Source organism: Simochromis diagramma, unplaced genomic scaffold (assembly GCF_900408965.1).
Source record: "Simochromis diagramma unplaced genomic scaffold, fSimDia1.1 OVJJ01000257.1, whole genome shotgun sequence".
In the NCBI taxonomy this organism is placed as follows: domain Eukaryota; kingdom Metazoa; phylum Chordata; class Actinopteri; order Cichliformes; family Cichlidae; genus Simochromis; species Simochromis diagramma.
Genome location: NW_024386839.1, coordinates 1 through 16987, shown reverse-complemented (window position 1 = coordinate 16987; position 16987 = coordinate 1). Strand labels below are relative to the sequence as shown.

The 16987-nt window shown below is 40.2% G+C and overlaps 1 long non-coding RNA gene across 1 annotated transcript; it reads left to right on the top strand.

Annotated features, from left to right (window-relative positions):
* Positions 1-9600: 9600 nt before the first annotated feature.
* On the top strand, positions 9601-14153 carry LOC120731991. The gene is made up of 3 exons (XR_005695464.1): positions 9601-10089; positions 10354-11736; positions 13580-14153. It is a non-coding gene; the product is annotated as an uncharacterized LOC120731991 (long non-coding RNA).
* The last annotated feature ends 2834 nt before the right edge of the window (positions 14154-16987 follow it).

Here is a 16987-nt window from a genome sequence, read left to right as displayed (position 1 = left end):
GGTGCAAGCATGAAACAGAGAGACAACACTGCCGCCACGTGGTGAAACTTGAACATTACACCAGACAGCTCTTATCAAGCAAGCTGTCACTAAAAGAAGACCTTCACACATCTTTTTTAAATATTAAAGAAAGAGCAAAGTGTTTGATCTCATTTTGTTTTATTTTATTGTAGCATGAACTGAGAATTATTTAGACAAGATAAAATACTATTAATTTACTGTGGTCCTTTTTTGGGAGCTCATGAGCTCATTGTAGTCTTGGATTCTTAGCTGACAGCAGTGGAACCTAATGTGAGCACCTCAAATGCCACTCTGAGCTCAGAGTAAATTGACATAGTCAAAGTCCTTGTGACTACACACTTCTACCACATACACATGTAATTTAGAATCACCAGTTAACCTAGAGGTGTCAACCTCCAGGCCTCGAGAGCCGGTCTCCGGTTTTAGATGTGTCTTTGATCCATCACAGCTGATTTAAATGGCTAAATCACCTCCTCAACATCTCTTGAAGTTCTCCAGAGGCCTGGTAATGAACATATCATTTGATTCAGGTGACCCAGGGTGATATCCAAAACCTGCAGGGCACTGGCTCTTGATCCCTGGAGTTCGACACCTCTGAGTTAACCTAACATGCATATGTGTGAACTGTGGGACGAAGATGAGCACCTGAGGAAGCACACAGAACGACCCCAGCTGGCATTTGAACCATCCCAAACAACTCCACCACCATCCCACCCAATTACAGATATTTTCTTTATGTCAGGGCCCTCTCTGACCTCTGCTAGTGTGACCTCTGCTCGTTCTATGTACAGTATATGATCACTCATATGCTGTTTAATTGTTTCACTGGCTGTGGATTCCCCCATGGTCCTCCATGTGCACGTAATACATTATTTTATATTTAAGTAAACTTTGTGTGTGAACTCCCTGCTTGTCACCTACTTTGAGACAGTTTGTGACACACATTTTTAAGACTCAAACTGACGCTGGTGTGAACATCTCCAGCCAAGCTTTTCAACCCAGGAACATGAAGTTTGACTCTTTAAAAGTAGAAAAACTCATTTTCTGTACATTAACACGAATCAGAACATCTATGAGAGCTCATGTGAAAAATGGTGTTAAGAGAAACTACAATAAGGGATCAAACTCTTGTCTGTCAGGGACCTGGATCAGAGTGACCCAGGGTCCCTGAGCAGTTATGGACTTGTATTATATTATATGTGTTTTGGTGTTGCTGTCCCTCGTTCTCCCTGGTTGCAGGTATGTGTGTGGGTGTGTGTGTCTGGGTGTGTCTGGGAGCACCTGTTTACAGGCACCTTCAGGCCTGGTAGGTGGTTGGCCACACCTGAAGACCATCACACGCTGATGAAGCCCCGTGAGGAGCTACTTAAGAGTGTGGTGGAGCTCTCTCCGACACTGGGTCATTGCGTGGCTTCACGTTGGTCTCTTGGCTAGTTAGTAAGTTCAGTCTTCGGTCTACGACTGCATCTTTGTTATTTTCCCCAGGAGAAGTGTGGAGACGAGAGGGCAGCGAGCACGGGGTGCTCAGACACTGAGGAGCGGAGACAAGGAACACTAACACTAGGAAAAGGACATGTCACGGGAGTCGGGAACGCACTGAGGATTTATTGTTATGTCTTCCATTCACTGTAAATAAACGCATTGCTTATATTCAGAGCTCCGTGCCTGGGTCCTCCTTTTCCTCCCATGCCTCCGGTTGGCCAGCGTCAGCCGTAACAGAAACCAGAATAAAGGAGGAAATTCTTGTCCGGAAACAAAAAAAAAATGGAGAAAGTGTGTTTGCAAACTGGAATCAACAGATTAAACGTCTTGAGTGTGTAGCGCCTCTACTCAGGACCAGTACAATATCAATTCAAAAAGAGCCCCCAGACATTAAGCTAGGTTCAGAAGGAGGTTTTGATTTGGGACTAACACTGTGAGTTGGCTTGGAAGTGAACAATTAGCTTATATTGACTGAGTACCAATATAAGCAAATTAAAGTTTCCTGAAGTCTGAATTATCCTTTAAAATTTGTTGAAACCCAAACAGACCCTATGTTATATTACCTGGTAGGACTGATAGTGCACAGGGCTTATCTAATATCCAAGGTATGGCTTGAATCACTTCTTCAGAGAATTCCAAAAATCTGATCGCATAGTTGGCCTCACCATTTCACAATCATCCATAATTTGGGCGGGGCTCATGATCAGTGGTTCCCTAGAATCCTTTATAGCAGTTCAAAAACCAGTCTGGATTTTCCAACACAAATAACTCGATAGATGTTATTTCTTTTGTGCTCAGAGCCAAGATATTTTCCTTTTGCACTCCAACACATTTAACAGCCATTAGAGGGAAGATCTCACAGGAAGGGAAAGACAACGCTTCCTGGGCACAAGACACAAGGTCATCACAAACACAAGACAGCCTCATAGCCCCCCGTGTGACAATAACAATAGCGTAAAATGACGAAAAGGGGTTTAGTAGCCGTGTATTTCACATGGGTTACACCTGTTTCACAGAGTAAAGACACGGCACTCATATGTTCCAGCATCTGCAGGCCTCACATCCTTCAGAATCAAAGACATGTCTTCATCCTTCTTGGTTCCCGCTTCTTAAAATATGGATGCTGGTTGGTGGTATCAAAGTGCCCGTCCTGGTACAAAAGCACATATTCTGACTCCAGGTCAGCTCTGCTCCAGTTCACAACTATGTTCCTGTTGTTTGGAGCTTACAGTACTGCTCCATTTGTGACAGCAAGTCAAAGGGAGGAACCTGCAGCCTATATTCAGTTTGAATACAGAAATAAATGGATCTTAATCATTTTCTTCCTTTTATTAGGTTCTGTTTCACTTTTTGATCGAACTCTTGGCGACCGGGAGAGGAGGATCAAAACAGCAAAGAGAAAGAGAGGCAAAAAAAGAAACAGGTAAGAGTCGATAAAAAATGATCAATCCAGTGTAGCAGATGGGATTTGGGTACACGATGCCCTGTGCTGATTCTGCACATTAAAAGGGAGGGTATGTTTGAATTTAAAAAAAAATCTTTAATGTAAAAGCACCGTTCTTATCAGTTTGCTTGTGGTCCAGGTGTTAGGAGTGGCAGTGGCACTGTTTGTACTGCCTCTTTGTGAATAAGAGTCAGGAAAAAAGGACAAATCTGTGTACATGTTCCTTTTCTTATCTGCTTTACTTCAAACACTTCTTTAACTTACTTTGGAAAATTCTGATCAACAGCCTTTGCCCCAGGTTTGATATCTAAAGGGTCGACCCTAAAACGCTTTGATCAATATTGAAATCTGTGATTTTTCATTCTGAATGATTTTCAAACACTGCATTAGCTCGTCCAAGTCATTAAGCTGCTTTAGACTGTAATGTGTGCTCAGTCCAAAAATGGGAAAAGAGCCGACTACATTTGCAAACATCTTCTGTTAATATTAATTGTACGGAACTGTGTGTATGAAATTGTGATTGGGGGCTGAGCCACCAAGACGTTTGAGCCTGGACTCGTTCATGTCTTTCACATTTCATTTTGTGTCTGAGGTAACCTTTTAAGTATAAAAACATTTGGTGTTTGAAAACAGTGGCAGAAGGTTTTTCAGAGGTAAAGTGACTCACCTGCTTCTCATGTTTGACATGTTTGAAAAAAAAAGTTTAGAGTTTTGATTTTTTGGTGTATTTTGTCTATGTTATGAGAAATGCTTTAACTCTTTTAAAAACTCCTTTGGGAGTGCTGAGAATGATGTTTCTGATGTAAGAACTGCATCAAATAGTCAAAGTGACGAATGTCTAGCCAAGAAACAAAGCTGGCAGCTCTCCCTTTTTAATTCTCTCCCTCTCACGTTTACATTTTCTCTAACAATTCATATGTCCTGGAAAGTCTCACGTTATTTGCACAAAAGCAGGTGCACATGCCTTTCAGACAAGGTAGGATTTGTTTGCACATCTTTGGGATGTGCACCAGCAGCTGTGAAGCCTGTCGCCATAGCAGACAGTCTATAGTGCAGCGTGACAGAGTAAATGGGCTGTAGGGTGGATTCTGACAAGTCCTTTTACTTTTACTTCTGCTTTTAGAATATTTGAGCTAAAGTTCACCATGATGCATCAATGCTCCCTCGAGTGTGGGTGTGTAGAAAGAGATGGTTCTCATTTTAAAACACAAATACCCTCATACCTGACCAGATAAGTCGTGATGAAGAATGCATCCACATGCTGATGAGTTTCAAACTGTTTGTTGCACTCACAGGTAAACTTGTGTATATTATCCTAAAGTGCCACCACTCTGTGAAGCACGTTTTGATGTGAGTTTGAAAAAGATCATTAGCTTTGGGAATATAAACAAAGATAAAGTTGGAATGCAACTAAGTTTGCATTTGTGGTAAAGTAACTTAGGTGAGCTTTTTAGATTCATCTTCAGATCAGTGCAGCGCACAACAATAAAGTATGTTGCTGCCAGAATAGAATATGTAGTATAAACTAACAACTAAGACAGAAAAGTAATGAGACTGTGTGGCTGAGGATTAAATTTGTTCCGAGAACTGAGAACAAACAAACTAAACGAGTTTAACTGAATTCAGGGAAATCCCATAAATTCCAGATATTTTCATATTTTCTGTGATTTTAATTATTTAAAACCTTTTAATAATATAAAGTTCGCTGTGTGTGTGTGTGTGTTTCTGATTGATCAGTACAGGGTTTGCTGTTTATTTTTTCTTTGGTAAATATGAGAATAAAAAATAATATTGTCTACACTGCTCCACCTGCAACCATCCACCCTCAGGCTTGTTTGTGTAGGCCATGAGCAGACCTCCCCCCTTTTCAGGAGTGTAAAGTGTGTTTGTGTTGTCCATGAAACACGGCACACAGTGCAAATACAGCAAGAGCAGATGGTGAGAGTTTTCAAAGGCATTTGAAACTTAGGCTGAACTAATGTCCTCGGGAGTTTGGTTCAGAGTGGAAACTTTTTTTCTACTTGGGAATTATTTCAGCATTCAGTCGGATCAGTGGAACTCACAGCATAGATGAATGCTACAACATTTTTGCTACTTTACTGGATTTTCCTGTCTCTCCTGGTCTTCTGTTCAGCTGCTTCTGGAGGTGAAATCTGAATTTATTACATTCTGTTTCATGTTTAAATGTTTTGTTTTTAATCTAGTGAATGTTTGACTATTTCAGTTAAAGTGTGTAAAATTTGTCACCACTTCTCATCAGCTGATTTCAGATTGGTGTCAACTGAGTTGGCTGCAATAGGACAAACATGTTTTAGTCAGACAAGAAGGATACCCCCCCCCCCCCAAAAAAAACAAAACAAAAAAAAACATTAAAGCATCCAATTTAAGCTACACCCCAGGGAGACTTTCAACAGTTGTCTGTGTTTTTAAAAAAATAAATAAGTAAATAATAATAAAAATAATAATGGTAATTGTGTGCACAGTATGGATAATTAACATGGATAATCTCAACACATGGCAATAAATAAAAAAAAACATTTAGGTTTATTAACAGAGGATTAGACATTTCAAACAAACAAGCGCTCAACAAGTGCAATTATTCAACACCTGAACGTGCTTCAACAACGTGGCTTGCGGCGAATCCTGAGAATTTCCTACCGGGACCGAATAACAAATGAGGAGGTCCTACGAAGAGCAGGCACCCGCCCATTAGCCGATGTTGTTGCAGAAAGGCGCTTTCGCTTTGCGGGACATATTTTACGCCTACCCCCTCATCGCCCAGCTAAGATTGCCATGACATGGCGTCCACGCACTGGCAAGCGAAAGCAAGGCCGACCAAAGACCACATGGCGTCGAACATTTATGGACGATCTGAGAACTGTCGACATTGCCTGGGACGAAGCTGAAGCAGTCGCTGCTGACCGACATCGATGGAGATCACTAGCTGCCCGATGCGCCGCTCGGCGTAGGAGGAACTAAGTCTAAGTAAGACATTTCACAGTGGGCCTATTTGAAATTTTTACCACCGATTCACCTCAAAAACACCTGCAGCGCGTGCACCAAACACCAAAGTGACTCCAGCCCTGCATCTTGTCTAGGCTGCAAGGTCACTTTTTACCTGAGCTGTCAATGTTGGTGTTCCAGATTAACGGGTTTTTACATCAGATGGTTGACCTCTTGTTTAGCTCACAGTCTTTAATCTGATATTTCCAGTTCTCTGAAATGCATAAGTGTCAACATTACACTTCAGATAACAAAGCACATTATATTGATTAAAAATATTTTTAATGAAGTTAAAATAATGTGTTTCTGTGAAATAAATCACAAGCCAACATCTTCCTTCTGATACCACCGATCAGATCAAGAGAGACCAGAGTTTAATCCTTTTAGTTCTTTATTAAAATCACTATAGTATGCATTGTAAACATGTCAAAGGAGCTTGCAAAGAAAAGCGTCTGGACTTCTTTAAGTTACTTGAAGACGTTTCACCTCTCATCCGAGAAGCTTCTTCAGTTCTAAGGTCAAATGGTGGAGAGTCTGAGCAAAAACTGGTTCACCCGAAAGACAAAACAATGTGGTGTATGCTGTACAGTGCAGCGAGGAATGCCCAGACCTCTACATTGGAGAGACCAAACAGCCACTTCGCAAGTGCATGGCACAACACAGAAGAGCCACCTCCACAGGACAAGACTCAGCAGTCCATCTGCATCTTAAGGACAAAGGACACTCTTTCGAGGATGCCAATGTTCACATTTTGGACAGAGAGGACAGATGGTTTGAAAGAGGAGTGAAAGAAGCCATCTATGTCCACTGTGAGCATCTTTGAACAGAGGCGGTGGTTTATGACACCAACTCTCTGCCATCTATAATCCAGTTTTGAGATCCCTTCCCAGACGCCTTAACGCCCACTCACATCCTGGGCCATCTGATCTCAGGAATTCGCATGATAAGGTGGGGCCAGGTTTCACAATGAACACACCCGAAACTCTGGCTGATTGGGACCCACACCCAGTTTCACACCTTGGCTCAGGCGATTAGAGGATCATCAGGGGGTCCTTTTGTCCCTCTGTGGGGGGAAACTCCCACTAGGTTTATATCTGGGACTCTCCACCATTTGACCTTAGAACTGAAGAAGCTTCTCGGATGAGAGGTGAAACGTCTTCAAGTAACTTAAAGAAGTCCAGACGCTTTTCTTTGCAAGCTCCTTTGACTATGATGACCTGGATGACTGAGAACCTTCACAGACCCATTGTAAAAAGTTACTGCAGTCATCCTGATTGAAAATGCTGAAACATTTTATGAGACAGAAATTCGTAACTTTTTAAATAGAGCAATGATGAACAGTGAGGTTCAGTTGTACTTTGACCTTTAACCTCTCTGATCTGTGTTGTTTCCTCTTTCAGAACAGAAAAACATCACAGCTGAGTCTGGACAGGACGTCATTCTGACATGTCGAGCTGCAAACAACAACAACATATTTGTGGAGTGGAGAAGAGTTGATCTGGATGAGTATGTCCTTTTGTACCGAGATGAGGGGTCTGTACTTGAAGACCAGCATCCATCTTTTAAGAACCGGGTGGACCTGCAGGACAGACAGATGAATGATGGAGACGTGTCTTTGATTCTGAAGAATGTGATGATTGCTGACAGTGGAACATATGAGTGTCGTGTCATCCAGAGAGGACACAGTCACAAGAAGACTGTCATTAAGAACAAGCCTATCTGTATCATGGACCTGAGTGTTGATCCTCCAGGTGAGTGAGTAGAGTTCAGTCTGTGTGTGTGTGATCAGAGGTGAAGCTGTTTGATAGTCTCTGATGAGATTTTGAAGAAAGTAGCTCACACCTTTTCTCACCTGCAGGTCAATCAAGAAGAAATGAAGAAGATGGATCTATTGGATGGAAAGTTGCTCTGTCAATTTTCTGTCTACTTCTTGTTGCTGCTGTTGCTGTTTTTATGTACAGAAAATGTTAACAACAACATCTTAATAAACCATTAATTAACCAACCACGTATTGATCAGCCAAGCTTGGTAACCCCCGGAAAGAAACGGGTGTTTTGTAGATGTTTTTTTTTTTTTCTTTAAACAGAGCAAACTCCTGTTTAAAGAAATGATGTGACTAAAACTGAAACCTCTGATGAGCCTCTCATTGGATCTTTGTGAAGAGACAAGCTAGACGAACACTTGTTCACACCACTTATTATTTTTTAATGCTTTGTAATTAATAGTGAACTGCAGCCATAATAAGTTGAGTGATTAGTGCAATTATTTTGACTGTTACAAAACCACAAACATCATAAGCCCAGTTTCTACATGTCAGAAAATAAATCAGAGCAAAGTAGGAAGAGCTTACTTCAAGCACATGCTCATTAACACTCCAGCACTTTGACACAGTTTTTATCACAGTCCTCTGCAGGCTGGGAGCAGCTATGAAGTGAAACTGGGAAACAACACTGCCACCATGAGGCCAAGCTGGAACCAGACAGCTCTCATCAAGCAAACTGTACTTAATGGAAGATCTTCAACATATTTTTTTAAACATAGTATAAACATAGGCCGGCATAGTATACAGAAACATCTGTGCCGAATATGGCCTGGAAGTTCCAAGGTTAAAATGGGAGACGCCCCCAAGGGTGGTGGAGAATGACCGAGCTAAGATCCTGTGGGACTTCCAGATACAGACGGACAAAATGGTGGTGGCTAACCAACCGGACATAGTGGTGGTAGACAAACATGAGAAGACGGCCGTAGTGATCGATGTAGCGGTTCCGAATGACAGCAATATCAGGAAGAAGGAACACGAGAAGCTGGAGAAATACCAAGGGCTCAAAGAAGAGCTCGACACGATGTGGAGGGTGAAGGTGACGGTGGTCCTCGTGGTAATCGGAGCACTAGGTGCAGTGACTCTCAAGCTAGGCGAGTGGCTCCAGCAGATCCCGGGAACAACATCGGAGATCTCTGTCCAGAAGAGCGCAGTCCTGGGACAGCTAAGATACTGCGCAGGACCCTCAGGACCCTCAAGCTCCCAGGCCTCTGGTAGAGGACCCAAGCTTGAAGGATAAACCACCACCCGCTATATATATATAGCCAAGTCCTGATCGGGAGGTAACGTCAGATTCCGATCGAGTCTGAAACCACGTGATTGGGCAGATTTCCGATCACGTGATCGGATCTGGATATCCCTAGTCTCCAGGGGCCCTGCTAGCTCAGTCTCCTGTGTTCCCGCTAGCTCAGCCACCCATTCTGCCACCATTCTTGCAAAGTCATTCCATACGGGGAAAACATTTCACATTAACCTTTGGTGTTTCTCATGAACTGGCTACGTTAGAGACAGTAACTCGCTCCAAGGCCTCCCCAGAGGCTGGGTTTCAGCCCGTAGCTGATTCTGGATCACTGGAGGCTAAGAAGCCTATCGAGGATTGCAGTGTGTGTACCTTTGGAGCTCCTGTTTTGTTTCTTTAGACATGAGTTTCGAGTTTTGTCAGTTCTGTTCTCGCCACCATCGTGTTTTGTTGTATGTCATCCTCCTCAATAAAACTCACTCACATCAGCAGTGCCTGCATCTTGGGTCCTTTAATAATTCCCACACGGCTTGCCTTGCAAACCGTGACAGATACTTTGTTACCAAGAAACTGTATGACTGTCAGAGAAACGAAAGAAAAACTAGATTAAAACCAATGATGCCTATCAAATTCTTTCCATGACAAAGAAGTTTGCCAAGACATGCCATGACTTCAGCCAAACAGGACACACCCACATTTTTTGCTTTTGACTTTCAAGTCCTGCCCTTCTGAGCAGTGAATCCAGTAAAGGGGAAGTGGAAAGTTTTAGGCTGACTTGACAACTGATTAAAATGATTATAAAACTATTAATCAAATTATTCCTTGTTGGAACAGTCACTGTTTTGCTCTTTAGAAGTACACTTTATAACTTCTTCAAAGAAAGTGTCTTAAATTACAATAAATGCAAATCATAAGGGTAGGCTTGGCAGGAAATTCCCTTGTGACAGTGCCAGGGCAGGGTTTGTGAAAGAGAAACTAAAGACGTGAAATAAAAACACAGAACCAAAACAGAGACAGCAGATCCCCTGAGGCATCTTGACAAACATACATCATCTGCAATTTTTCTCATCATCTCAACAGGTCAGTATTAGATTTAAATAAAACTGCATTAAATATAAATAAAAGAACGTATTTTCTGCTCCTTCCTTGTCATAAAGGGTCACCACAACATATTATCTGTACATGTTTGATTTTTTTACACTGACTTTGTGTGTGTGTGTTGGATCGTGATTCTCAGTGTAATACAGTGGAGAGAATAGATGCAGGTTGCTTGGAAATTTGTAAACAATGTATTTTTATTTTCAAAGTAACAATCTCAACATATTTTACCTCTGTTTTGACCAGTGTCTTTTTCAAACACCTTTAAAAATGGATGGTGATAAAGAAATTCTCCTCCAGAAGCTGAAAGGACTGGTTACAAATATCAAATGGAGCCCAAAGGAGGTCGCTGACTTGTTGCTCTTTTGAAGCGATTTGAGTCAACAACAAATAACAACTCCCATTTCCTCACATGGATGATAAAAATATTGCACTGCATAGAGATTTACTTTATTACTTCTGACTGGAAGGATGAAGATGGAAAAACACTTCTGGAACTACTCAGAGACAAAACTGTAACAGATGAAACCTTGAAGGAATATTTAACAAATGACAGAGAGAAGACCTTGGAGGAAATCATTGATGAAATCCGCCAAGAAAAGTTGAACCAGGTTGATGTAAAGATTTTAGATGATGTCAGAGATATTGTATCAACAGTTCATCAAGACTGTGATATTAAAAATGACAGCTTAAAGAAGAGTGAACTGAAATCAATCTTAAAAAATCTGCTTTTGCCAATGAAAAAAAAATCAACTGTTGTTTCAGGACCTAAAATCATGCTTAATTTTTGTAATGACAGCTCACCAAATAGTCATTTGAAAAACAGATTCTCTGTTTGGCAGTGAGTATAACAAAAACTAAAAATACAAGAAAGACATTTCAGCCACGACTGACACAGATGGTGAGCTGGTGTCTGATGGCTCTTTCAGAAACAGGGTGATTGATTCAGGTTGGCACAGGAGAGGGGAAGTCTTGCATAGTGGCCATGTTTGCAGCTTTTCAAGCTCTGAGAGGAGAAAAAGTCGACATCATGTCAAGTTCATCAGTTCTTGCAGAGAGAGATTGTAAAGAATGGGAAGAATTTTATAAAGAGTTGAATATCACTGCTGATTATAACTGCAACAGGCCTGATGTACACTCAAAAAACAGATTCAGGTCCTCCTTTCAAAGAACACATGCAAATTATGTTAGTTGTTCACAAATGCAATTAAAAAATACCAAATTAATTTGATTTTCTTTGTGTAAACCTAAAATTATTCAAAACCAGCAGAGGCTGATTCTGAACACAAAATGAATGAGTTTGTTGGGGCACTGGGGGTAGGAGGAGTACATTTTTGCACATAAGTATTTGTAAACTCAAAGAAATCAATTCAAGCCCCTCTTTAAGCTTAAACATTATTTTTAATCTCATTCAACGCAAATGTAGCACTCCAGCGTTACTGCAATTATTATTCGTGTGGTGAACCTAAATTATTTTCTCTCAAAGCAGTCTTTGTCACAAGAACACAAAGTTACTGAGTTACACAACGGTCCGCCTTCTTTGAAAATTTTGCGCTCTTTCAGGATCACCTAAATGAATGCAGCTGCTCTTGGCCTCTCTGTACTTTTTGGATAAAACTACACCTTCAGGTAAGGTAACATATTATTTTTTCATATATCCAATTGTGTATTTCTTTATCAGCTAAATCTATGGCAATTAGGGCTGCCACGATTAGTCGACTAGTCACGATTACGTCGACTATCAAAATCGTCGACGACTGATTTAATAGTCGACGCATCGTTTGAAGCTTTGTAAGATCACAAAAGACGCAGGAATAAGTAGCAGGATTTAAGAGTGTAATAACGGACTGAAACAGAAGATGGCAGCACTGCATGTACAAGGATGCCGGCTGCCGTTAAACCCCGAAGAAGAAGAAGAAGAAGAAGAAGAAGCAGTGTCCCAGAATTCATAGCGCAGCCCAGCTCAGTTTACAACAATGGCGGCAGCTAGTTAGTTTTAATATTACTCTTATTATTCTTTCTGGGTCACAAAATAAACGTTTAACATATTTTCAGGCGAGAATGTAGCTGTGTAAACCTCAAATATCTGCTCAGTTTATCAAGACACCGCATATTTTCAAAAGCGCTCCGACGTTTTCGGAGACGTCTGTTACCCACTAGCTCGATAGTTAGCCGGGGGCTAGGCTCACTAGAGCCGTGAGAACACCCGACTCCCGGGAAATCGTTTTCAAACCCACCGCTGTCTTTTGCTACTCAGGTTAAACATGATATATGAGTCACTTAGATAACTTAAAAATGTTATTGTTTGGCTTTTTTTTAGTATTTTATTTGTTCCTGAGTAAATCGGTTTGGCTGAGATTAAAGTTATAGTTTTTACACAGCTGAATAAACGTCAAACAGACAGCTGATTATCAGAAGTGTGAGATGCTGGAGAATATACTGCGGTGTCCTGTTATATTTTAGATAGCAAGGAGTTTATTAAACTTCACCGAGACAATCTGCAAATTTCATTAAAATTTAATAAACTATCATCTTGTCTTTATTTTTAGTTAGCACCTTAAACACTTAAAGCTGTAAGCTAATGATGGTTATATAAGAGCAGATGCTGCTGGTGCAATAAGCTGTACGTTTTACGTCCAGTGGATGATGATCTGATTAGTCGACTAATCGCAAAAATAATCGGTGACTAGTCAACTATCAAAATAATCGTTTGTGGCAGCCCTAATGGCAATGCTATTAATCATAGAAGCTTGTAACAGTTGTTTTTTGAACTTTTGGTGGTGCTACCATTCTCTTCTCTGCTTGAATACTATTTTTTTTTTGACAATATAGCCAGGTCTTTTCAAAAGTGCCTTGTTTTAGAGGAGAAATTGTGTAGCTGCCAACTTTTAAGTCGGAGCGTGTGCTAGCTTATTAGCAGCTAGCCATTGTGCTCAATGAAAGATGATGTCCTATAGCTAACTTCTTTCTTACCGTTTTCTTTTTATAATCTAAAAATATGGTATTCTGTGTTTATTATTATATAATGCCATTTTCTAGTAGAAAGTATCGTTTTGAGGTGTCTTTAAAAGCACTACATAGTTTACTAAGGGTGCTACCAAAAGCGAACCATGTGGCCGGAAGAGTAACTGCAGGCAGCACAATGCGCACTCCCATGACGTTCAAACCTATTTATTATTATAAAGGATTTCGGCTACGTCCACACTTACACAGGTATTTTTGAAAACGGAGATTTTCCGTTTTCGTTTAAAAAAATAATCCCGTCCACAGGTAAACGCAAAAATGAAGGAAAACGCTGCTAGGAACATGCCAAAGCAACAGGTGGCGATATATTCCTAAACTCAGCTAAAAACAGTTTAGGTCTTGACAAACTTCACTGATGGTTCAAATGTTTAGCAACTTTCAGTGTGTTGATTCAGCAGTCTGTATTTAAACTTCTAGTTTATTATATTTATGTATGTTTTATTTCCAGGTGAATGCAGAGTTCCTGCAGATCACTACAAAACCCCTGCAGGCGAAGTTCTTGGCTCAGCTGGACAATTTAACAGACAAGCTGATGCAAATTTTTCAGGGGAGCAAAGGAGCAAAGGGCCAAAAGATCAAGGATATCATGGCGATCAGTAGTTTGGTCGGTACTAATGATAAACCCATCAATTAAATGCAATCAATCAATTCCATTTTTTTCACCCTTTTTTTTCCACCCTTGCATTAGTATGATGACATCGACATAAAGAGGGAGCATACTCTTAAAAGCCTGGTGATCTACTTTAATGAAGATCCAGACCTACTGTTCAAGGAGTATCTGGTACGCTTATCACACCTTATTTTCTAGCTTCAATTTGAGTTAGGTTCATCGCACACAAAATCCTCATATATTCAAAAGAGACAATATAATTGTGAAATATGTATTATTCTTAATAGTCATTGTTGAAACTTGCACTGGAGAGCACTTTTTAAGGGGACAGTTTCAGCAAAAATTCAATTGTTCATTCGTTTGGTGCTGCCATGTAGGTATCTATTGCCTCTATAAACACAGTAAATGTGAAGAAAACATTCATCCATTTCCTGTCAGTGTTTCAATTCAGTTTATTTATATAGCAGTATATCACAACAACAGTCATTTCAAGGCACTTCAGAAAGTAAACACTCCACTGGAGTTCAGTTTATTATGCCAATTAGTAAAAAGTCTTCATTATAAGGAACACAGCAGATTGCATCAAGACACTAACTAGTGTCACTGGCATTACAGCAATCTCCTGGTTTCAGGAATAATGTGCATAAAACAAGCTGTTTCAAAAGGTTCCCAATTGTGATGAAATAAGGGAAATTGACCCAGCCCACACACACACACACACACACTCTGATAGACACTGGAGGAGCTGCTGCTCTATATCAAGCCCCTCCCAAAGGGAGGTACATAATACCTGAACCCAAACTATTGATAGGAAACAGATTGACGGGTTTTATTTATGTTTGGAGTGTTTATAGAAGATTTTGATGAATCTGGATGGACAAAGGCTCAGTACAAAGATGCAGCAAATGAAAATGAAGATGTTTGCTTAGGCAAACAAGACCCAGCACAAAAGTTGATTTTGGCCTTTTTATATCTTTTGTTCAAACTGTGACCTTTTTTTCTTTCTTTTTTTTGGCCAAATGGAAGTTGTCTATTTTTGTCTGCTGTTATGTTGTGAGTGATGTAACCTTTAATCTGTACTACTATAGATGGATGAAAGGACTGGGGGAATTTAGCTCAGAAAAAGTTTCATGGTTGTAACCACCATTTTCTTTTTGATTGCTTTTGGGATTTGCAAAGGTAATAGAAAAATGTTGACAAGTTTTGTGTCTTCCAGTGTTTTAAAGTTGGTCTTCCCGTTCTTATAAGCTTGTAAATGTTTACATGTAATTGGTTTTAGAGAAGTAAAGTTGAAAGATTTTTTTTTTATTAAAATACCTCCCCCTTGGTAACAGAAAAATGTTCTTCATGAAAACACACACACACACACACACACACACACACACACACATATATATATATACATATATATATATATATATATACATACATATATATATATATATATATATGTATGTATTGTTGGGTTGTTTCAAATCTTCAGTGACTGCCATACTATGGTGTGAATTGCAATGTTTAGTAGGTTATCATTGTGAATTTGCAAGTGTCACTATAAGTATATACAATGATTCTGAAGTGAGATCTGATTTTACAGTTTGTTTTCAGTATTGCCTAGTAGTACAGAGGTGTGTGCTATTCAGATTTGACATTCATTACAAATGTACGTCAGCACTTTTTTGTGAGCACTTTCATTTTTGTTAAGGTTGATTTGACCATGTGACATGTATGTTTATTTACAAAATATTCTGTTTCTGCTTTTAATTCAAGTCACTGTGACTGGATCGCTGATGACTGATCAAGGTCACACCTCTGTAGGTGGCTATGGTAACACTAAGACAACACTGCCACCTAGAGGTCAAACTAAAACATTTGTTTCTTCTGCAAAGTTTCTAAGATTTAAAAGAAGATTAAAAACGTAACGTTTGTTTTGTAAGATGAACAATGTTACTGAGGAAAAAAGTAGGAAAAAACAGCAACTGGTGATAAACTGGACTCACTCAGACTGACACAAGGTCAAAATCATAAACAGAACATTATAGTTTCTACTATATGGCCACTTTATTAGGTACAAAATGCTTGTTACATGTTTGACGCCTTTTTTGTCACCTGAAACTTTGGAAGCTGTGATGTATTTGAAGTTTGTGGAAAAATGTGCATGTAGAGCAGCAGAGGCATGCCTGCGTGGGTTTCCTCTTATAATCTAAAGATGTAAAATGTAAAGACGATAAGCTGGCCCAGGGGATCTCCAGGCCCCAAGGATTTCGTGCAGGTTTTAGAAGTGTTATGGTAAATGGTAAATGGCCTGTATTTATATAGCGCTTTACTAGTCCCTAAGGACCCCAAAGCGCTTTACACAACCAGTCATCCACCCATTCATACACACATTCACACACTGGTGATGGCAAGCTACATTGTGTTCTTGATCCAGCACAGCTAATTCAAATGGCTGAATTATCTCCTCAACGGCTGTATCCCAATTCAGGGTCTGCAGCCTCAAAGGCCGCATTTTAAGGCCAATTACATCACAGCGACGTGACGAAGTCTGTCCCAATTCAAAGGCTGCTTGAAATGCGGCCCTCAAATGCGTCCTTCATTCCCCTGAATTTTAAGGATGTGGAGGTGTAGACTTCGTGGCCCAACATATCCCACAATTCATAGCGCGGTGGTGGGTGTGGATAATTTTGCCGGGAAAAAAAAACGGTGAAAGCGGAGCGGCCAAAGAGTGAACTTTCAAAAGTAAGTACTGAATATTATGTCACTTATTTATGTGCGAATATTTAATAATGAAGAACGTTAAAACATTACTGTTGGCCACATGTCGGCAAAGTTATGGGACATTAGTGACGTTTGTACTTTAAGTGTCAGCTTGGTTTTAAAGCCTTTATTTTAAAATATACGCTGTTCAATAGTCGACCTTAATCTTACAGAGATTGTGATGATTTTATGGATAATTAAAGTCAGTCATATATCCACAAACACAACAAGCTGAAAGTCAGTGATGCTGCTCGGTTTGCAGTCCTGAATATCACGGCACAAGCAGGATTCACTGCACTGTTAATGTTAGCTATGTTATATTGCTGCCTCTGTTCGGTGGTGTCGAGCCAAACGGACTTTAACGTGTGTTTGAACGAGCTGATGGTTCACTTGTTAAGCTGAAAGAAAGATGCTTTAATCACAGGAGTCACACATGTGTCCACTGTACCATCTGGGAACTCTTCTTGTTTAGCACTCGTAATAACACAAACA